The sequence below is a fragment of the Phyllopteryx taeniolatus genome, chromosome 5 (assembly GCF_024500385.1).
Source record: "Phyllopteryx taeniolatus isolate TA_2022b chromosome 5, UOR_Ptae_1.2, whole genome shotgun sequence".
Classification (NCBI taxonomy): Eukaryota; Metazoa; Chordata; class Actinopteri; order Syngnathiformes; family Syngnathidae; genus Phyllopteryx; species Phyllopteryx taeniolatus.
Genome location: NC_084506.1, coordinates 20,657,268 through 20,681,752, shown reverse-complemented (window position 1 = coordinate 20,681,752; position 24,485 = coordinate 20,657,268). Strand labels below are relative to the sequence as shown.

Here is a 24,485-nt window from a genome sequence, read left to right as displayed (position 1 = left end):
CCATATAGGTGAGTTTGTGACTAGTGAACATGAATATGCAGGGGATTACAGTATTAGGCTGCCGTTATCGAATAGTTTTAGACCGGTTATTCGACCGATTATCCGACAGATTCATTGAGTAATGGGATAAAAATTTGTTTTGTCCACTTGGGGTCACCATCGTCACATGCCACACTCATATCTGTGACTTTTGAGTGTGTGTGGCTTTAAAAGGTGGGGCCCGGACTGCTAAATGATGTGGTACTCAACAAATGAGAGTATAAATTTGTGCTGTCGTGAGGTCAGATTAGCAGCTTGTTGTTAACTGGCTAATTGTTAGCCAGTCTGCGTCTTGTTAAATGTCTGGGAGTCAGTTGTGGACACAGCATGTATATGAATGTGTTTATGTTTATTTTATTACAGTTTGTTCAGTAAAGCGATTGAAGGTTCACCGACAGCTGTGTCTATCCTTGACCACTTGTGGGGGCATTAAAGTATGGTCTAACTAGCATTGGTAGGCTATATTAGCTAACATTGATAGGCTACCTTGTATTGGCGATCGTAGACGTTCTATTGTAGTACGTTAGTTCTGTTTTGCAGAAGACACATTGCGCTCTATGCTGTTTTTTTAAGTGAAATGACTTCCTGGGGCGGCACGGTGGCCGACTGGTTAGAGCGTCAGCCTCACAGTTCTGAGGTGCGGGGTTCAATCCCCGTCCCCGCCTGTGTGGAGTTTGCATGTTCTCCCCGTGCCTGCGTGGGTTTTCTCCGGGGACTCCGGTTTCCTCCCACATCCCAAAAACATGCATTAATTGGAGACTCTAAATTGCCCGTAGGCATGACTGTGAGTGCGAATGGTTGTTAGTTTCTATGTGCCCTGCGATTGGCTGGCAACCAGTTCAGGGTGTACCCCGCCTCCTGCCCGATGACAGCTGGGATAGGCTCCAGCACGCCCGCGACCCTAGTGAGGAGAAGCGGCTCAGAAAATGGATGGATGGATGACTTCCTGGCTTCATCTTGCGTCCATGTGATGATTATGGTGATGAGTGGGTTCTGTTAGGGCTCTGGCACTGAAATTTTTGCAGGATCTCTGTGTAAAAGAGGCTGTAGGTTAATCGGCGTAATCACGGCCTCATCCCTCTGTCCCGACATTGTTTAGCTCACAGTCGTCTGGTCAGACTGTAATTAAGAGTTAAGCAGTGCTCCATTGTTGCTCGGCTGCCGTTGGCCAAGAGCAACACTCACAGTCGCGACGGCATCCAACATATCAAGTAACAACACAGCCCCGTGTCTGTTTTCTCTCCGCTTATCGACCAGTTTAGGAGCAGCGTAACAGTGTCGTGACTGCGGGGGGTCATGAGGGCTCATCCCCAAGAGTTCTTCCTAAAATACCCAACAAAGATTTATTCATATAGAGCAGGACCAGAGGGTGTTGTGTGTGGATCATTTGGGTTGTTGTCTGCTGATAATCAAATGGAGACCATTTTCAGTTTATATAATAAAAACAAGCATACATTGTCAGAGGGGAATTGACACGGGAAGGAGCTGAGACTCGAGCCCTGTTCTGAATAACAAAAAACTGTTGATCCCACCATAAAAATATTTAGAATCTATCATCCCAAAACAGTTTAATATCATAAATGGCGTACAGATTATTTGATTTTGAAAAACGCACCCTAAGTGCGAGTGAACAGCACATGCGGCGAAGACTCTCCGCAGTAACCCATGCTAAACGTAGCTCCTCCACGACATAAAAAGGTTTTCTCTGAGTCATGATGTATCACTACAACATACTTCTATAAAAAAGTGCACCAAAAGAGCAAGTGTACATGCACATAAATTGAAAACTCTGTAACACTAAATTTAGTTCTTCCCCCACATACAAAGATATTAGTCTTTCAGTCGTATCACTTCAACATGCTTGGGTCCATGTGATGATTATAATGATGATTGGGTGTTGCTGGGATGCAAACCTCTTGCCATGGTGGCACCTTGTTCAACACATGCAGTTAAGGTTGAAGATTCAGGTCTCACTAGCAGAGATGTTGCTACAAGACGAACAGCCCGTTAGTGGTCATTACAAGAAATGTAAGACTATGGTTAGTAACTGATAATTATGTGGAGAAGGGTACTTCTTGAAGAAATGCTGCTTGAGCATTTTTGACGACATGCTTTACCGCATGATTGCTGATGCTAAGACGTGGTCGGTAAGCCACCGTTTTCACCTGTTTACTGTCTGTAAGGCGAGTACTTTGTTTTTCGACATAGTTCTGTTCCTGTGGCAGCGACGTAACCTGAAACTGTACATACGCGCTTTCACTAATTTAGGCTAGCGTAGTGGTAAATGCCGAATTAGAGTCAATATTTATATGACAATCAGTTTTAGGCCATAAATATAAAACGAATGAACAACAGTAAGTACAGTGATAACAGTGGATTTCTCACCACAGCTGAGACCCCCTTTGATATGGTTGGTTTAGTCCACAACAGTGTTTGGTTACAACGTTCAAACCAGACCAAATTAACCACACCTACTGAGCCATTCGATCAAAACAGATCAGCTCACCCTTTGATACTTTTGAGTCCCTGTTGAACTTGCGATGAACTTTACATTGGATGTTTTCTTTTTGGGGGTTATATTCATCACAATGCTTTTGTCTACAATTCCATCTGGTCCTGAGACGCTCGCATGGAAGGTTTGTTTGGTGAGAGTTAGGCCGAACAGATTGGGAGACTTGTGTTTGTCGGAACAAATGATCTGATGGATGGATGGACTGAGTTGGGATTAAAAGCAGCACAAGATTTATCTTTGGAAGTTTGTGTCCAAAAGAAGATGATGACTTTTGGGGTTATAATGGCAGATATATTGTGAGCCTGCCAAGGTTCGGATTAGGGCCGCCACACAGAGAGTGACGTGACCGAACATGACTGTACTGTCGAGCGGTGTGTGGGGTTCTGCAACTAGTTTTTATAAGTGGCCAGCCGTCGGCAACTAGTTTTGCTGTGAATAGAAATTGCAACGGCACAAATCAACGGCCAATCAGAAATATTTCACATTAAAAATGTACGTGTCAGAGATGTTCAACAACTACTACTGCAAACATCAACCTAATCCGATTCAACAATATTTGTTATTTAGGGTCTGAGCACCAGGTGGTTTATGTAGGGGATTGTAATATCTGTAAAAAGTGAAGAAAAATAGCAATTTTGGGACAGCTTTTCTGCTAAAGGAAATAAGAAGTAGACACAGTTTGCTTCCTTAATGGGCCGCAAAAAAGGATGTGATGTGCCGGATCTGAGACCTGGGCCTTGATTTTGATGTGAGACGTTGGACAAACGTCAACGTGTTTGAGCTGCTCTTAATTGTGTGTTTGTGTGTGCATGTGTGTATGTGTGTGTGCTCTGTCAACACAGTTGAGCAATCGGTGCGTTTAATGGAGTGCGATGTTCAGTTCAGGTGAAAGGTGAAAAGAGCTCACAAAGTGAGGGGGAAGAATTGAGGGATTAAGGGCTTAGATTTATTGTCAACCATTAACTGCAGATGACCAAATAGCGCACGCACACACACACACACACACTAGGTGTTTCCAACATTGGTCAAAATGTTCCATCTCCTCTTTCATCTACTTGACACCGCTTGAAACACAAGTTGCACATGCTGATACACCGCCTCATTCCCATGTTAACCGCTGTTGTCTTTTTCATTTCCAACCTGAAGATGAAACTGATTAACTTTGGATTGGAGGGTGAAGGGATACAACAGATTTCTTTGGGGTGAGGGGCCATATATTACAGGGAGAACTAATGGCTTTAGCTCAACCCCTGATTGATTAGTTAAGGTCTGTGTCTTCAAACCTTTTTACAAATAGTCTAACTCCAGTTAATAGGATTATTCATTTATCATGGTGTTGATCTGTTGGTGTACAAACAAGGTTATATTTAAAGGTCGTTTCATATGTTTGTTTGATTAAATTGCTGCATGTTCCAATAAAGCTGAAGGGATGAAGGGATGAAACGCTAATAAATCAATCATGAAAAAAGGGGGGGGGGGGGGTACAAAAATCACAAATAGGGGCATTTTTCAGTGAAGAAAAGAACAGGTTTCCCAAAATATGAATAGGTGAATTCATGAATAGTGAACCCTGTGGTAAGAACGCCACTAATGGTACACGGGCTCCACCTAGTTGTACATTAAGAATCATTCAATTAAATGTTTAAACTGTGCATAATGTTACAGTGGCTTATACTTTTTCTTTAATCCAGTACAGTACATGTGTTGAGTACAGTTCAGTTGTATTTAACTTGTAAGTACAATAGAATGGCATTTAATCTTGTAGAGCTGCTTGTTTTTAAACAGTTATTTAGGGACAATTTTAACTTTAACTTTTGTTCAATACATTTTTATTGAATCAACTTTGAAGTATAGCTTTTTTATTTTCTTATATTTAAATGCAGTGTTAATGATCAATCTGTGCAAGATATTACAGTGGCTTACAATGATATTAATAGAATTTCTATGGTAAATAGCTTCAACTGGCTTATGTGGCCACCACCATCTTCTCTGCCCTGACCCTCATTGCTACAAGCGCATACATGACGCACAAAAACAAACACACGCACACAAAAGTAGGGAGGAGTCAGCACCCAGCCTAGCTGCAACACGACAATATCTAATTAAGCAAACTAGCCCTCCTGCCCCGCTCGCCTCTTGCTCCATGTCCTCCCTTACACCTCCCATTTATGGCCCACACTCCACCTCATGTTGGAGGAGAGACACAAATGGCCATTGTCCTGCTGCCTCCGTTTTGCTTATTTATTTGCTTGCAGTCCTCATTCATTCCGTGAATAAATAAGCAGAGCAGGATGTCTCTTTGTCCCTCTTAGGCTTTTCAGTGATGCAGTAAAACAAGACAATAATTCATCTGAAATAAGTAAAAGGAACTTAATTTATTACAAATATATATATAACAAAATGTCATAAAGATAACATTGAAATAAAATTTAATACATTGGCATCAAATAGATATACTTTAAACTAATGTAAAAAAGCAAAACGCAAATACATTGACAAAAATAGAAATAGAAATAAAATACACTTGATGTAATTATAAAATGTAACTGGAATCCATTAAAAGTTTATTTAATTCAATAAAATAATAATGTAAATCTAATTGAACAAAATGTAAAGAACATTTATTTTGATTGACTTTAATGTAATTAAAATGTAATAAAAATACAAATACTTTGAAATAAATAGAAATAACATTTCATGTAATTATCTAAAGTATAATTAAATGCCATAAAAAGGAGCAAAATGAAATTAAATATAATTTAACAAAATATAAAATGAAAATTAATTTAAATTAAAAACATTGAATGCAATCATTTTTAGTAGTACAAGTAGTAATTGTATAAACTATAACAGAAATGAAAAAAAACAAAATGTCTATTTAAATAAATAGAATAAAATACATTTAATTATATCAAATGTAATTTAACTGACATACAATAAAAGGAGGCAGCACGGTGGATGACTGGTAAGCACATCTGCCTCACAGTTCTGAGGACCCGGGTTCAAATTCGGCCTTGGCTGTGTGGAGGTTGCATGTTCTCCACGTGCCTGTGTGGGTTTACTCCGGGTACTCCCGGTTTCCTCCCACATCCCCAAAAACATGCAGGGTAGGTTAATTGAAAAACTCTGAATTGCCCGTAGGTATGAATGTGAGTGCGAATGGTTGTTTGTTTCTATGTGCCCTGCGATTGGCTGGCGAACAGTTCAGGGTGTACCCCGCCTCTCGCCTGAAGATAGCTGGGAGCTCCAGCACGCCCGCAACCCTAGTGAGGAGAAGCGGTACAGAAAAGTAAAGTAAAAGTAAAATGGATGGATGGACAATAAAATGAAAATTAAATTAAATAGAAATTATTGAAATGTACTGAGATAAAAATTAATTGAAATAAAATAATGTGCACTAATTGAAATAAAATTGGAAATTAGAAAACTAAGTGGAATAAAATAAATAAATAAAATGAAACAAAATAAAAAGGTAATGAATTGAAAAAAGTTTAATAAAATAAAATTGATTAAAATAAAATTAAACAACTTAAATGTATGTATGACTACTAGCAGCACAGCGTGGCAACTTCAGAATTAAAGATGATGCTTGGTTGTTAATCAGTAATGGGAATAACTGCGGGAACAGGACACCCTAGCGAGTCGCGCACGGTCGCCATGGTGATACAACTGATCTAATGCACTGGGCGCCTCAGCTGGGACGCCCAACTGGGTTCAAAGGTCACCCCCTCGGCCATCTTGATGTAAAAAAAAAAAAACATACTGTATGATGGTATGCAGGAAAATTCTTTCACATTGATGGAAAATAAATTACTCTCAAATGACCTTTTTTTTCCTCTTTTTTTGAGAGAGAAAAAAAAATTACTCTCAAATGACCTTTTTTTTCCCTCTCTTTTTTTGTTGGTTGTTGAATTTGCTTAGTGTGCTGTCTGTTAGTAACTTGGGATTACATATTTTCCGAAATTCTAGATCCACTTTGTAGTTAAAAAAATGACATAATACATTCTCATAATTCTAGAGTCGATCCTGACAAGACACAGCATAAATAGTTGAAATGCTTGTTATTCTGTTGCTGTCTGACATTTCCTGTTTGCATTTGAGGCATTCCAGTTTTTTCTGGTGGCTGCAATGTCCCATTGTTGATCCCCCTCTGTCCTCTCCATCTAATCACCTCAGTCGTTTTTTTGCAGCCTGTCATCATGTCGCCTCATTTTTACTGTGCGTTTTAACAGCAACGCAAGCTGAGGGACGGAGCCATTCATTTAAAAAAAATGTCAATTTAAACGCGTTCAATCGGCGCTATTTCCTGTGTGGTAGCTTTGATGTGAGATGATAAAGAGACTGAAGGAGGGGAATAATTATGAGACTGAAATGATAGATAGCCTTTGGGTAGAGAAATGATAATGAAACCAAAAGGAAGTTGAAGGCTAGAGAGGATGAAGCAGAGATGTACGCGAGATGAAAAAAGGGGAAGATGAGGGTGAAATAAGTGAAGATGGAGGGAGACGATAGGAGAGTCTGCAGACTCGGGTGACGTCGGGTCACCGCTGCATAGAGGCGGTGGAATGTTAATGACCTCCTCGTTTGTGTCTGTGTGTGTGTGTAGTGTTGCATAATGCCCATGTGAATAAGAAATTGAATGTGTGAATTCAATTTAATTAATGTCAATTTGCTGATGCTGTACATGTGCATAAAATAAAGTAAAATCGAATGCAGACAATGAAATATATAGTATTAAATTAAATTGAGAATCCCTTTTGGTGCACAGGCATGTAAAATAAAATGGAATGCATGAAATAAAATACAGAATGAATTGCAATAAAATAAAATGTATTGATTTAAAATAATTTTAAATTCAATTAAACCAAGGAGAGTCACTGGTTGTGCACATGCATAGTTTTTTTCCTTCCCTTTTTGCATGCATAAAATACAATTATTTATTTGTTTTTATTTGAAATTGTTTAACTAGTAAAGCCTCACTGAGATTACAAATATTTTACAAGAGTGTCCTGGTCCAAGACTACAAGTAGTCATGGAAGTGACATATAAACATAAACAAACAAAATAAATACATAAGGGACATCAACATATCCGATAAAATATCCAAAGATCAGCCATCAAAGCATTTACAACCTGTTGCATCATCATCAGACTCTTTTAATTCATTCATTCGTTCATCTTCCGTAATGCTTATCCTTTCAATTTACTTTTAAAAACCATTTCAATTTAAAATGTATTATTTTTTTAATTAAATGCATGGAAAAAATAAAACAAAGTGCAATAAAATAAAATACATAGAAATAAAATAAATTTAAACTAAATTAGATTCAATTAAATCAAATTTCAAGGAGTCAGTGATGGTGCAGATGTGCATCAAATCAAATTAAATTGAATGCATAAAATGAAAATAAATACATTCAATGTATATAATGAACTAAAGAAATCATGTTAGTGGAAATTAATTAAATTCATCAACTTAAATATAGACTAATGTAATGAAAATAAATGCCTACAATTAAATGAAAAATAATGATCTAAATTAAATTGCATTAAATTTGAAATAAAATTTGATTGAATGAATAAAATTACTTAATACATAATGTGACATTATGCATGTGCGTGAAAAGACAATTATGTTGTCTTTTAAAGGAACCACTTTTGTCTGTCTTTCAAGCTCAGTTGGTCGGACAAATCACAAATTGTCGCGCGTACACGCACGCGCATGCACACATAGTATGTCAGGCTTAGTCATAGTCTGTTGGAGAACAGAGTCCATGTTGTGTCTGAAAACACTCTTCCAACTGTTGGTGGGTCTTCTTCCTGCAGCACACGTACCTTTCACACAAACCTCAAGTCACTTACTGTGATCCAAATCCTAGTTCTTATTACCTCCGCCAAGGAAGTTATGGTTCCCTGGACAAGAAGGGTGTGATTACAGCGTTGCAAGTTTAACTATGGCATCAGCGTGCTCATCTTTTTCCTGCTGTATTTCCTTTTACATACAAGATTACATCAGCTGCTATGCTGGCTATTACAATCCTAACAGGGACAGTTAACAAAAACACTAAACAAAAAAAACATTGAAATACCCCTCCACATGATGTAATCACATTGAAACATATTTAAAAACTTTTTAAACACACTGTAAATGTATTTGGACCCAAAAAAGTGATATAGCGGGGATTACTACATACAGTATGTATTACTGTACAGTATGTATTTGAACCTCTGTGATTCCACACATCCAGCAGAGATGGACATTGTCAAGGATCCTTAGCGTGTGGGTGTCACAGCATCATGTGACTCAGGAGTGCCACTCAAATTCTCAATCCTGTGTCTGTGCACAAAGGAGGAGAGTAAACGTCGCGTGTGTTTTCCTGCATTGTTCTTGCTCTATGGAAAATAACTTGGCCTCTAAGCATTTCATTTCCCCATTGATGCCACCCATTCAGTCCGCAGTTCACAGTCTCGTAGCCAGCTGCAGCTTTCACCCTATAATCTTAAAAACGTGAGGAAAAACTTGAATTTGAAGGGTCTTTTTTAAAATGATGAATTAAAACAACAATGGAACTTTTGTCCTTATTGTGCAAACAAAAACAAGCAGCACAGTATGACATGAACGATGGTGAATGGACATTGATAACTTTGCATTCCTCGCAGCTCTGCCTGACTACTGTATATTAACAAAATATTTTATTTGATCTATTCTTATTTTACAAAACAAAATAAATTCCATATCATATCCAGTGATCGTACAGAGTTTTAACTAAAGCATTCTGATACAAATGATAATTTTCCTAGTAATGAATTTTTACAACGATGTACTGTGTTACAAAAGAACCACAGAAGAACACATTCACTCCCATTTACACAATGTCCCTGAACGCACCTCACGTTCTCACGCAGCTGCGACGTGCCCGCCATGAATGGCGCCCGTGGCCACACTGAATCTGAATCGGCCAAATACAGCGTTTATCCGCCGACATATGAAGGCTATTGTGTGTTCGGACGGGTTTTTCCTGGAAGTCACTAACAAAACCTGCCACTGCTTAATGACAAGGAACTTTTGTTCGAAAACCGTTCTTTGACGCCAGAATGAGCGCATTTTCAATGACATTCATCAGGCAGAAATGAACTAAGTTAAGTTGATGTTCGCACAAAATATGAACTACTTCATGAACTTTCGTTCATTGAACTCGTTCAGGTACAACACTGATGGTTTAAACCCAACCAATCTTGCTACTAAACTTTTGTATGGCTCACGTGACATTGGCAACACAAGCGAGAGAGACGTGACGTTAATTTTGGTCAACAGCAAGAGGGCGATATTGCTAAACTTGGCGGCCCCCTGAGATGGATGAAAATTGACGAATTAATCTGTTTTTTTATCCCACAAACATAATATCAATCAATACCGTGTTTAGACGAGTGGTGGCACATACAACGTATTCTTGCAAAAAAAGGTATTGGGGTTTAGTTCTCCTGTATGACTTTACATCATTTGCAAAATTGTTACTGTGTCCGTATTACCACACTACTGGATGCTTTATATTGCTTAATGATGCTCTGTAGTTAAGTGTTTATGTCCTAAATGCATATTTTCTTATTGTGGCTTGTTTGCTGTAGTGGTAAAGCGGCACCAACTACTAGAGACATTCACTGTGTGTTTAACATACTCAGCCAATAAAGATGATTCTAATTCTGAATCTGACAAGCAGTAGTAGTGTTAGTTTTAGTCGCTTAAATGTGCATTTTGGTTTTTTTAATTTTTCATTTCTGAGTTTAAAATGATATGTTTATGTATCATTCTTGTTCCATTTTTTATATTGTGGACCACCACACCCATAGCAATTTCGTCAATCCCCGATCTAAGGCGAAATAGGTCAATAAAATTTGTGGTGTGGTATCACAATTTATCTCAATGGAATCACATAATTAGCTCAAATACCAACATCATGTAGGCCAATTGGTCATGCTATACATTATAGCAAGTCACCCCAACTCTAGTATGTTGTGTTTCTTGTATGTTTGTGTTTGCATTTAACACGCATGGCTTCCCGCTAGGCGTGAGCGGGCGGATATCATGTTAGAATATGTGAATGCAGAATGTCCAGTGAATGAATGAGTGTGCTATGCAGAGAGCAAAGTGCGACACACAATGGAACAAATGGCGGATACCCAGCGGGTATCTGTGCTGATCGCCTGGCTGCTAGGCTAATGGGTTTTTGCACTATTGCTGCATGCAAAGTACTGTGCAATAGTCTCAGGCTACCACTACCTCTCTTGTTATAAATACAGTTATCGGGGAATATGGACCAATCTGAAAAGTTATCCACTTACGCTAGTTCAGGAATAGCCTAAATCCCCACATCATCAGTCAGCAAATTCACCAAACGCCCTCCTGTAACAGTGAAAAGACAAAAAAGAGTCTGCTTACACAACAAAACGAAGACGAGCAGTGCTTGATCAATAACATCTTTATGTGAAAATGAATGGTCAATGTCGCCAATAACTAGTGTTTTGCTCAAGCCTTCATCCGGCAGAGACAGCAAACACATCGTTCTTGCAGACACCCCACCGCCTGACTCACTTATCCAATCACAAATGACACTCAAGATACCTTCATGGCCTTACAGTTGGATCCTATAAAACTCTCTCAACAATACACGTAACACATCTACATGTTTGGTATAGTACATTTTTGTAAAGCATTCCCCTCTCCTATATTTTTTAAAATTATGTACTAATTAGTTCTGTTAAGGGAATTGGCTTTACAAGTTTAACTGTCTGCGAGACCATGAAGGTATCTGAATGTAATTGGATGAGCAAGTATCTGAATGTGATTGGATGAACGAGTCAGGGAGTGGGGCCAGTGGAACCGGGGACGGTGAGTGAGCGAACTTGAGTTTGGAGGCGAAAGCACGCACAGCGAATTGACAACTGAAAAAATGTTTAATGAATTCATGGGTTAATCGACGTCTACTTGACTATTATCACCTAACATGGACCACAAAACCTGTAAAGTTGTTCAACCGCTAGAAACTGTACATGTCATAAATGCAGTTTTTATGGGACAGTAGTAACAATGTTCAAAATAGCTTGAAAGAGTCCCAAGAAGTGTTTGTGTGTACATTATGTTTCCATCACATTTTCACAGGTTCCCGTAGAAACTTGGTCTTTGAAGGTTCATGGGGAAATGTTGAAAGAGTAAAACAGCATTAATAATGATTTTGAATAGGTGAAATTAAATTAAATAGGCGGCACGGTGGTTGACTGGTTAGAGCGTCAGCCTCACAGTTCTGAGGACCCGGGTTCAATCCCCGGCCCCGCCTGTGTGGAGTTTGCATGTTCTGCCTGCGTTGGTTTTCTCCGGGCACTCCGGTTTCCTCCCACATCCCAAAAACATGCATTAATTGCCCGATGACAGCTGGCATAGGCTCCAGCACGCCCGCGACCCTAGTGAGGAGAAGCGGCTCAGAAAATGGATGGATGGATGGATGAAATTAAATATTGAACCATTAATAAGTGGGGTATTAATATAGTAGGAAACTGCCCTGCAATTGGTTGGAAACCAGTCTAGGGAGTGCCCTGCCACTCACCTAAAGTCAGCTGGGATAGGCTCCAGCTCACTTGCGACCCTAATGAGGACAAGCACAATCGAAAATGGATGGATGAATAGTAGGAAACATGTCATCAATTAAAGTGTCCACCCCCTTAAAATCATAATGACACTATATGTCTGTTCATCATCCTTCATAAACCAGGAAGTAGCCTGCTGATTAACAAACAGATGGACAAACAAAGACAAACACAGCTTTTGTTTGGCCTTGGCAGAGGTATGTGCTTTTATGGGTCACAGAAGATGGTCAAGATAGCGTTGTTGAAAAAAAAATACACATCAAATGGTGGCCAAAGACCCCGTCAGTCTTGTGGAGCTTGTTTTGTTTTCTTGCCATGGCAACATTATTCCCAGTGAGCAGGTTTTATTGCACAATTTGAGTAGTGTCAGTCATTTTTGCATGCGCCACAGGGTTTTACATGGCTCTTGCTAATGATTAGATTGTGTGTTTTCATAGCCTCTGCAGAGTTAAAAGTCGATGCGTCCCACCACGTGTGGTCTTGTATCTGTCGGAGTCTCGCGGGGTTGGGGAGTTCAGCATCAGTCAATTCAGCCTGTATAGATCGGTGAGGCCTGGACTCGGCGGAAACAAAGCACGGCCTATTTGTTTTATTTACAGAAGTCTGCAACACGGCTCACTTTTAACTGTAGGTTGAATTTTAAAGTTCAAACAGTGGTGATTTGCCTTGCAGATAAAAGATGAAGGTAATCCGCAGGATGCCTGTTGAGCTTGATGTATTGTCTTCAAATTAAAAGATTGGAGAATCTCTGGGAAACAGCAGCAATTAATCTCTGTAAATCCGCTGGTAAAGAAAGTGCTCGATATATTAACAATAGTATGTTTTGATCTGATTGGCTCTAATGCCACCAAACGCCATAGACGGTAAATTTCTAAGCCTTCCATCCGTCCATCCATCCATCCAATCAAACATTCATACTCACTCGACAATTTCGAGTCTTCAATGAACTTAACATGCATGTTTTTCAAATGTGGGAGGAAGCCGGAGTACCCGGGCAGAGAGTAGAACCCCAAAGCTCAGAAAAATTGAGGCAAACATGCTAAATATTGATCGTTGGGAAGAACTACGATTGGCTGATGAGCAGTTCAGTGTGCACAGGGTACCTCTTGCCCAACGTTAGCTGGGATAGGCTCGAGCTCACCCAGGACCCGAATGAGGACAAGCGCTATATAAGATGGATGCAATGGAATAAATTGATGGATTAGTATGTGTGAACCTCAGTCAGTGATTTATGGTTATGTACTTAGCTTTGAATTGAAGGAGGAAGAAAATATGGAAATTGATTGGGAGAAGTGTTGAAGTGTCCTTGAGCATGCGCTATACACCTCTGGGGTGATGCACTAGCCTCTTTCACACGTAGATCCCTTGAAATAGTTGCAACTGAGCCTGATCTGTCGTTTTTCGTATCTGGCTTTAAGTTTTACACAGAACCCAGCAAAGACAGGATATTGGCGCAGCTTGGGGGCCATCGTAGGGCTTAAAAAGATAACTAAAAGTGTTCTATCCGAGAATGTTACCAGCAGCCAATCACAGGCAAGGAGAATGGAAATTGCACCAGACTGCTTAAATGTTCATTGTTTTGTATACATATTGATTTATTTTTTTTGACTTTATTATTTTTTTTACTGCATTTTAATCAATATTTATATGGTTTCAATACTGTATAGTATCAATGATCCATGAAGCAGATTTCCATGATACATTCCACCAAAGAAAATAATCCAACATAGCGGGCCCGGCCTTTGTAGGTGAACCGCAGTATAGCAGGGGAACACCGTAATGACAGGACTATTTCATACTTCCATTCTGTATCAGAGCATTTCAAACAGAACAGTGACCTCGAAAAAAACTGGGGGAAAAATCCCATCTTTAGAAGGCAGTGTAAAAGAAGATGATGTGTCTTTAGACATCTGTGCTCAGACAGCCACAGGATTCACAACAGGCAAGTGTATCAAAAATGGATGCGGAGAGCTTTTGAGGGGGAATTTCATCCTGAAAATAGTGTCAGGTCTCAGGTCTGGAGTCAGACAAATGCTCCGGAGCAGAGCAGGGAATGAGTCAGCTGTCCTGCCGACACAGGCCAAGATGGAGACACCAGGGGAATGAAAAATGGCTGGCACACAAATCAATCGGAGACCTTTGGAATGTTTGGCAGACCTGAAGGACGACACAAGCTGTGTGAATCCCACACTTAAGACTGAGCACGGATGATGATGCTCTTGTTACTGATGGAATATACCTCAGTTACCAAGGTGATAACAAGTTAAAGGATGAGTCATCACATTTGACCCAGTAATCCGAAAAACACATAGATCCTTCATAGCGGGCGCTAAATTCCGTGTTCATTCTCACAGATGTGCGAGCTGATGTGTGTGTGTGTGATCTACTAATATTGCTTTGTAATTGACAACAGGTTTATAAGTGGTGGAAATTGCCCTATTTAAAAGAGGCTTTTGCGCTTTAGTTAGCGCTGATAGTTTTCACCCAAAACATTCGCGAGATCACCGCTACACAAACTCACGTTTGGAGCGATATAATTGAAAGTGTCAGTAAAGTTATGTTTTTAACTAAAATTTAACTCGCCCCGAGTGTGTGTCAATTGGACGTATCTGCCCAGCGTAACATTGTGTTTAAAAATTGGGAGAACACACCCAGAAAACTGCTCAGGGCGAGGCCAGCACCAATTGCCTCAGTGCGCAGAAATGACCCAGACGCAAGGAAATGCAGTTTTGTCATAGGTAGAATAGACGATATGTCTCGATATTTTTTGTTTCTGGCATCTCAAAATATGCCTTTATGATAGTATACTCAATACAATACAGGAAGTACTCGAGTTACGACGCACTCTACCTACGGCGTTTCGACTTTACGACGCCCGTGCCTCGTCCGCCATTTTGTCCCAGCACCATAGTGTTTCTGCTTAGCTAGTGCATAGTGCTTGTCTGTGTTTGTGCACCGGAAGTATCTTTGCCTTTTTCGCCCTCCTTTTTTCCCGCTCTCAGCAGTAATGGTAAGTATAGCATCTTATTTTTTTTATTTTAATGTATTTTAGTTTCTTTATACAAAGTGTTAACCTTTCCTGCTACGGTCACCTGACCGTGGTCGGGAGACGCAGGGGTTAACTCCCTTCGTTGCACAGCTGAGCTGGGTGGCGGCAACAATAAAGGCACGAAGCACCGATTTGCTGCTTTAATGGCTTTATTAGCTCCTCTTCACATTCAACGTTAACGGGTCCTCCGCTAATCGCGACTCTTCCCCGGTCGCCGTCACTTCACTTGCTACTGTACACACTCGCTCTGGCGCGCACTCCTTCCTCCTTCGCAGTCCCGCCGGACGACGCCTGCACAGTCCCGTCTCACTCACACATCGACGCACACGCCCACAGACACTGAGCTTGCTGTCACAATCACCTAGGACAATACCCGTAACAGAAGTATTTCGCCGTAAATTTCGACTTTCACGGTGAAATCCGACTTACGCGGAAATTCGTGTTACGTCGCCAGCTTTGGAACGGAACCTGTTCGTAAATCGAGGACTTCCTGTACTCAGTCGTCTTCTGGGCATAGTTTTTTTTTTTTTTTTAATGAATTGAATGGCATTCCCTCCACTATTTGGAGTAATGTGTAGGTACTATGGAAATATCTCCATGTATGTATAGTTAGGTAGGTGGTTATATAATATGTACTTTTTGTAGATATAGGTGAGGTGAAAATCCTTAGAAGTGAATAACTGCCTGGAATCTGGGTGCCTATGAACTGTGTACGGTATGTTGATACAGGTTGATAGGCACGTATATAATTTTGAGGGGCTGTTAGTAGGTAGGTAGGGGTACAGTAGTAAGTGGTACTCGGTAAGTAAAGTATACCTTGGTTTATGTGTAGGTTAATTTCTTGGTAGGTAAGTAGGTACAAGGCAGGTTGCTATTGGTAGATCGTTATATATAATGGAGGCATTCTAACGCAAAAACCTACAAGCCATTTAGACAAAAATAAAGCCACGCCCACTATCAGTCTGCCTATCACGGCATCAATAGATGTTGCATTTCCTCAGTCTGAAAAACCAAACAACTCCTATGTAAAACTCGTTAAAGTTTTTTTCTTTTTTTCTTTCCAGAAATCGACAAGTGCCATACACATTTTCTGATTGTGCAATCAATGTGACTTGTCTCTCAGGGTTTGGATTAAGAGTTAATTTAAGTTAAGGTTTAGGGGTGAGTTCAAGGGACTAATTCTTAGTACACTCACCAATTATAACAATTTGTTTTCAAAAAGCATAATACTTACCATTTCAGTGTAATTTTATAGTCATGCGAAATGCTTTTCCATTTTTGAAGAAAATTATTTTCTTGGAGTTCTTTGGTCTTGTGATGAAATGACATCAATTACCTCTTTAAAAGACTTTTTCAATAAACGTTAGAATTTTTCCAAATTTGCCTCTTAATTGCTTAATTTATATTAACGACAAATACCTTTTAAAAAAAATTATTAGCGCTAACCTGGAAACCAGAAATAAAAAAAAACAAATTTTACTAAATTCATCGACAACTGCTTTGGTCTTTAAAGTTGAACTGTTCAATTATGTTCTAGTTACGTACGTGGTTGTGGTCGGTTGGCAGATATAGATAGGCATAAGTACAATATATGTATGTGCTAGCTGTGTAAGTAGTGAGTTATAAAACATAGAACAGGAAATAATAAAAATGTTTTTCTACTGACAATCAAACCTGCCGGACAAAAACATATCAGTCAAGGTGACAATGCATATCTTGCATGTATGCTGTATTTGTGTTTAAAAGGACTGCCTGTTTAGAGGGTAAATCTTGGAAGTTGTTTTGACATTTTCAGCTGTGCCCTGTCGAGTCAGCAGTTTAGAGCGGCCAAACTGCTCAGATACAAAGAAGCAGAGCGCTGTGCAATGGGATTCTAAAGCAGGATGATTGGCAAAGAGTCATTTATGTCCATGTCATCATTGTCACACCCCCTTAGATTTAGCCATCTCTTGAAAATAAGCATTTACTTTGGCAAGACATTGTTTTTCCTGTAAAAATCTAAATAGTGCATGCTCGGTGCCAGGTTTTGAAAACTCTTTAAGACTATGTCAGTAGCTGCCTTTGCAGGGTGTGTCTTGAATCGACTTGTCGGTGTTCATTCTGTCCTGACTGACTCTCATGAAAAATGTGATTCTCATCTTATCTGTGGTCATAAACATTCATCATGCTTCATCGTAACATCAAGACATAAACGACAGGTACCGCAGACAACAGTTTGACCTTGTCCTTGACAGATGGCTGAATCTCATTCCTTGATCATAAAAACTATTTCTCCTTGGGTTTTTAGTCATGTGGGTAAATATTTGAACGTCTGGAGGACTCGATGATGTGTGTTGTCTCTTGTCTGTCGTCCTCAGTGGGCACTGTTCCAGTTCAAAGAACGACTAGTTCTCCAGCGATCACTCCTGATTTCGATAAACACAGGGGTGTTCCAGAAAAAATTTCATTATTTCAAAAGTGACAATCAGTAGATACATGTCCTAGGCAAGTGAAATTAAATAGGCTCCACGTTGAAAAATAAAACATTTATGTATCAAAATTCCAACAACATATTTAAACAGAAATTTGTAACTGATTTTGCAAAGCTAGACATAATAAATATTATTTAAAATTGGCCTTGATATTACACAGTGAAATTATGTAATTTTTGGGGGGACACCTTGTATTTTTTAATCCCAAGGCAGTTCCTTCAAGGTTCCTAGTCCTTGATGAATAAATCTACATGGCTCAACTGTTCTTTCCATCTAAACATTCTTATAAATTAGAGTTTCAGTTCTGGAGAACTTCGGTCAAAAGAAACCTCTTGCTCTTTTTGAAGGGATGTTTTTTTTTTTTTTTTCTTTTTTCTTTGTTCTTATCCCTGATGAACACAGGTGCCGAGGTCACTGAATAAATGTAAACTTGATATGGCCCGTACTCTTAGAAGGTCAATCATGATGATAGTTACGCTGAAACTGGAGCCAATCACAGTAGCTATGGCGACTATGTACACACATGCAGTTGAGAAGCAAATTGGTTCTCCTAATGTGAAAATGAGTCCACATTAGGGGATGAGGAAGTATTTAGCGCTCCTTCAACCAGAGGATGAGGGCGCGGTCATCACAGCTGATTGGCACTGCTTGATGTCAAGCATTAATGCCTTATCTCTGGTATAAAATGGATAATAAGAAACATCGGAGAGGACATGTTCTGGGCTTCTGTTGTGCCACTATACAAAAGCGAAAATGAACTTTCCATACTCACTTGTGAGTGTTTTGTTATTATCTGCCTCTGATCCAGACCCAATTGCAATAGGTGAAAATTGAATAAGTCAAATAATTCCATTACGAAAAAAGTTGCCATGTCACTCACCAGGCCAGGCCCTTTTAAAGCCATACACACACAAAGTCACAGATAGTACAGTAGAAGATCAGGATGGTGACCCCAAGTGGACTAATTCTAGTACACTCACCAATTATAACAATTTGTTTTCAAAAAGCATAATACTTACCATTTCAGTGTAATTTTATAGTCATGCGAAATGTTTTTCCATTTTTGAAGAAAATTATTTTCTTGGAGTTCTTTGGTCTTGCAATGAAATGACATCAATTACCTCTTTAAAAGACTTTTTCAATAAACGTTAGAATTTTTCCAAATTTGCCTCTTAATTGCTTAATTTATATTAACGACAAATACCTTTTTAAAAAAATTATTAGCGCTAACCTGGAAACCAGAAATAAAAAAAAACAACAACTAATTTTACTAAATTCATCGAAAATGGAGACAACTGCTTTGGTCTTTAAAGTTGTACTGTTCAATTATATTCTAGTTATGTACGTGGTTGTGGTCGGTTGGCAGATATAGATAGGAAGTATCTATGAAGTGTGTATATATATATATATATATATATATATATATATATATACGCCTTTAAGAGGCGGGACCTCTGTGGGTTTGCTTGTGAGTGTATGGGTGTGAAATGTGGCCAACAACAGCTCCTCCATAATTGTTCTCATCGCAAACAGCAAATTTCCGCAATGTACCAGGGATTTTGTTTCAGAAAAAAAATCTACAAAATAGCTTGGGTACGACCGATTAACTGCAATAATAACTACCTCTAAATGAGTGATTCTCGAAGTGTGGTAGTGGTACAGGGGCCCTCTCTATTGGTATGCAAAGTAATCACTGCTCAAGTACAGTTCAGTTGTATTTAACTTTAAAGTTCAACACATTTGCCTTTAATCTTTAAAAACAGTTTTTTTTAAAACATTTAGGTACAATTTCTTATCTTGTATGTGGATTACGTTTCAATTGAAGCATTCAGTATTTTGTTTCATTGTCCCAAATTTAAGCACAGTGTTAATGTTGAAACTGTGCATAATGTTGCAGTGGCTAACATCCATCCATCCATTTTCTGTACCGCTTTATCCTCACAAGGGTCGCGGGCATGCTGGAGCCTATCCCAGCTATCTTCGGGCGAGAGGCGGGTTACACCCTGAACTGGTCGCCAGCCAATCGCAGGGCACATAGAAACAAACAACCATTCGCTCACACATTCACACCTACGGGCAATTTATAGTCTTCAATCAACCTACAATGCATGTTTTTGGGATGTGGGAGGAAACCGGAGTGCTCGGAGAAAACCCACGCAGACACAGGGAGAACATGCCAACTCCACACAGGCGGGGCCAGGATTTGAACCCGGGTCCTCAGAACTGTGAGGCAGATGTGCTAACCAGTCGGACACTGCCGCCACAGTGGCTAACAATAAAAATAAATACACATTTTAGGAATAAAACGTCTCATTTTTTATGAACACTTACTCCTCTAAAGTATTGTAATGTTAGCACTTGGAGAGCTCAGTATTTCTTTAGGTGGTACTTGATGTAAAATGTTTGACATCCGTTGCCCTTGTCAACCATCCACAGTTTAACCTGCTCATTTTTTCCCCATTGTTTAGCATTTTTGTTTTTCTCATTAAATGTCACATGACCTTGTATGTAATTACTGTCTCGCTTTCTCACTCTCTCTCTCATCTATCTATCTATCTATCTCTGTCTTTCTCTCTGCGGCTGGTTTTGCCTGTCTCTCAGGCTGCGGCGTCTTTCCTGGCCTCCTGTAATGTTCTAGAGGGGCTTGGCTCATGTCCAGGATTGTTATGAGGGGGTGGGAGGTGTGGCTGAGTTGTGGTATCACCAATTGTATCAGAAAAAAAAAAAAAAAAAAACACTGAGCGTAGATGTGATGTATAATGGCCTAAGTGACTGCTTTGGTAAAGATGCAGCATCCTGTAGTGCAAGGGCACAGTGTCGGTTGTTAAAACATAAAAATCGACAATAAAATCGCAATGCCGACCATGTCGGGAAAGCCGACTATGTTGTCGTCACTTTTAACGCTTTGTGTCCCGGATTCCCCAGAAACCACCCCCTAGCCCAGCACCCATTCTTGCGCTGCAGTTGCCACGGCAACGCACCGAGAGGCTCGATCATGTGTCTGCGCTTGTGACCGCCGTTAATAGCAGCTCTCACCCGCTGGCTTTGTGTTGATGATTTTGTTTCAGTACTGTGGGGTTAATGATAAGGATGGTGCGGTTTCACCAGCGGCGAGTAAGGAGTGGGGAAGGGGGCGGTGGCCCTGGGCATCCACCTCTGGGGTGGCATCCAAATTGCTTTGGGTGGGCATGAAAACGGTCCAACCCCTCGTCGACAATGGTTTTTAAGGGGGCATCACAAAAGCCTTGTGCGCCCTCTGCATCAAAAGACCTTTGCACGGCATTGAGATTTACACTACAGGTCGAGGTGCCCTATTTACCAATTTAGTGCCATTAATCCACCCCAAATAATCAGCACGTTTGTTACTTTTTTAATAAAGAAAAATCACATATTGTTTCAAAACGTAATCATCAAAACATAAACGATAATGTAAAGAAACAACCTGGTTTTTAAAAGTGTATTTACTGTATGTACAACCCCAATTCCAATGAAGTTGGGACGTTGTGTGAAACATAAATAAAAACAGAATACAATGATTTGCAAATCATGTTCGACCTATATTTAATTGAATACACTACAAAGACGATATTTAATGTTCAAACTGATAAACTTGATTGTTTTTAGCAAATAATCATTAAATTAGAATTTTATGGCTGCAACACGTTCCAAAACAGCTGGGACAGGGTCATGTTTACCACTGTGTTACATCACCTTTTCTTTTAACAACATTCAATAAACATTTGGGAACCGAGGACACTAATTATTGAAGCTTTGTAGGAGGAATTATTTCCAATTCTTGCTTGATGTACAGCTTCAGCTGTTCAACAGTCCGGGGTCTCCGTTGTTGTATTTTACGCTTCATAATGCGCCACACATTTTCAATGGGAGACAGGTCTGAACTGCAGGCAGGCCAGTCTAGTACCCGCACTCTTTTACCGCGAACCCACACTGTTGTAACACGTGCAGAATGTGGTTTGGCATTGTCTTACTGAAATAAGCAGGGGCGTCCATGAAAAGACGTTGCTTGGATGGCAGCATATGTTTCTCCAAAACCTGTATGTACCTTTCAGCATTAATGGTGCCTTCACAGATGTGTAAGTTACCCATGCCATTGGCACTAACACAGCCCCATACCATCACAGATGCTGGGTTTTGAACTTTGCTTCCATAACAGTCCGGATGGTTCTTTTCCTCTTGGGCCCGGAGGACAAGACGTCCACAATTTCCAAAAACAATTTGAAATGTGGACTCGTCGGACCACAGAACACTTTTCCACTTTGCATCAGTCCATCTTAGATGAGCTCGGGCCCAGAGAAGCCGGCGGCGTTTCTGGCTGTTGTTGATAAATGGCTTTTGCTTTGCATAGTAGAGTTTCAAGTTGCACTCACGGATGTAGCGCCAAACTCTATTTACTGACATTGGTTTTCAGAACTGTTCCTGAGCCCACGTGGTGATATCCTTTACACATTGATGTCGGTTTTTGATGCAGTGCCGCCTGAGGGATCGAAGGTCACGGGGCATTCAATGTTGGTTTTCGGCCTTGCCGCTTACATGCAGTGATTTCTCCAGATTCTCTGAACCTTTTGATGATATTATGGACCGTAGATGATGAAATCCCTTGCAATTGTACGTTGAGGAACATTGTCCTTAAACTGTTCGACTAATTAGTGTCCCAACTGTTCGACTATTTTCTCACGCACTTTTTCACAAAGAGGTGAACCTCGCCCCATCTTTGCTTGTGAATGACTGAGCAATTCAGGGAAGCTCCTTTTATACCCAATCATGGCACCCACCTGTTCCCAATTAGCCTGTTCACCTGTGGGATGTTCCAAACAGGTGTTTGATGAGTATTCCTCAACTTTCTCAGTCTTTTTTGCCACCTGTCCCAGCTTTTTTGGAACGTGTTGCAGCCATAAAATTCTCAGTTAATGATTATTTGCTAAAAACAAAGTTTATCAGTTTGAACATTAAATATCTTGTGTTTTCAGTGTATTAAATTAAATATAGGTTGAACATAATTTGCAAATCATTGTATTCTGTTTTTATTTATTGTTTAACACAATGTCCCAACTTCATTGGAATTGGGTTTGTATGTACGTACGTGTACATGTGTGTTGGATGTGTCTCTTTACGGGGTGTGGCCTAGGAGTGACGTCACAAGCTGGAGTCGGATTCGCTCCTTGTGAGTGTTGCCATTTTGTGTTGTGTGTTTGACCGTTTCACCCGTTCAATAAACGGATGAAAGTGCATTGGCATTATAGTGCCTTAATTGCTCCTTTTTTGTCACTTCACTCGAGCGGTGGAGTATCTGAAGCTTGCTTGTCACTCAAATTTTCACACACAAGAGAAAGCAAAACAATGGACCAAGCGACTGTTCATAATTCAAAATACTCATAACTTGGGGCACTCATAGGTCATAATTTGCCACTGAATACTGTTGAGGTGCAATGATTAATTGATTAATCTACAACTAATCGATTAATCGTTTAGATATGCTTCAGCCTATCAACAGTAACTATTGATAATTATATTAATTGTAAGAATAAAGTAGACTGATTATCTTGTGTCATCAAAATAAGACATTTGTAAACATCTTTTGTTTTTGGAAAACAATATTCAACATTTTTGCCTATTTTCTGACAGATGTTACGGACCAAACCAGTAACTGAATCGTAATCAATGTATGGTTTTGTATTTTCTGCACTGTCAATTTGAAATGATGTCCTGCTTTTGAATATGATGAACATTTTCTTTTAAAAAAAATATGATTCATTGATTAATAAAAAAAAAAAGCCAGATTACTCGATTAATAATCATTCTTTACATATAGTTATATCAATATACATATATAACAATGATGTCATCTGAATTTACTTGAGTTTTTGCAGTTTCCTGTTTATTTTGTTTTCGAGCTGTGTGTCGTGGTATGCGGGCTCCCTCTAGTGGTATGTGAAATAATCACTGAATTAAATGTACTAAATAAAATAAAATACATTGAAAACATGAAGTACAATGAGACATATTCGGATGAATGAAAATATCTCCTGATAGCAAGAAAATGTAATACACTGTGAGCCTTTTTAAAATGTTTGGAGTGCATTTAACCTTAGTCACAGTAGAGAAAGCAGGCTAAGTACAGTGAAGTTGTATTTAGCTTTTAAGCACAACACATTTGCATTTAATCAACATTTGTATGGATCCAATTTTTCAATCAACTTTTATGTACAATCCAAGACCCTAGTGAGGTCACTAGTGACCCTAGTACATTGTAGAAGATGGATGGATGGATGAACATTTTAACTGAGTCATTATTTATTTATTTTTCTCATATATTTCATTGCAGTGCAAATGTTCACACTACAAATGTTCAAACACAATAATATAAATACACTTCTTATGAGTAAAACCTCTGTCTCTTTTTTGATGACATGTGGGCCTACTATGTTACTGTATTTTAATCTTTGTCAAGATGGTGGTACTTGGAGTGCCAAGTATTTTCTTTGGTGGTACCTGGTGAAAAAAGTTTGAGAACCACTGCCTTATAGCATTTGCAGAACATTAAGTGACGAGGTGATGATAGGCATGTCAAGATGTTTCCTCAGATTACTTTCATAAATAACCAGCTGTGGCTTCCACTTAGCCGGTTCCAAACAGAAGCTCTTAATGACATCACTTCCTTGGCTTTTTTTAACTTGTTGGGATCCCTGTTGAGAACCACCTGTCAGCCGCACACGCTTCCACTGCTGACATAAAAAAGAAGTATATACAGGAAAAT

General features: G+C 39.5%; 1 protein-coding gene across 8 annotated transcripts in view; it reads left to right on the top strand.

Annotated features, from left to right (window-relative positions):
* srpk2 (SRSF protein kinase 2) overlaps positions 1-24,485 on the top strand; it is a 56,230-nt gene that overhangs the window by 15,645 nt on the left and 16,100 nt on the right. The window lies entirely within an intron of this gene.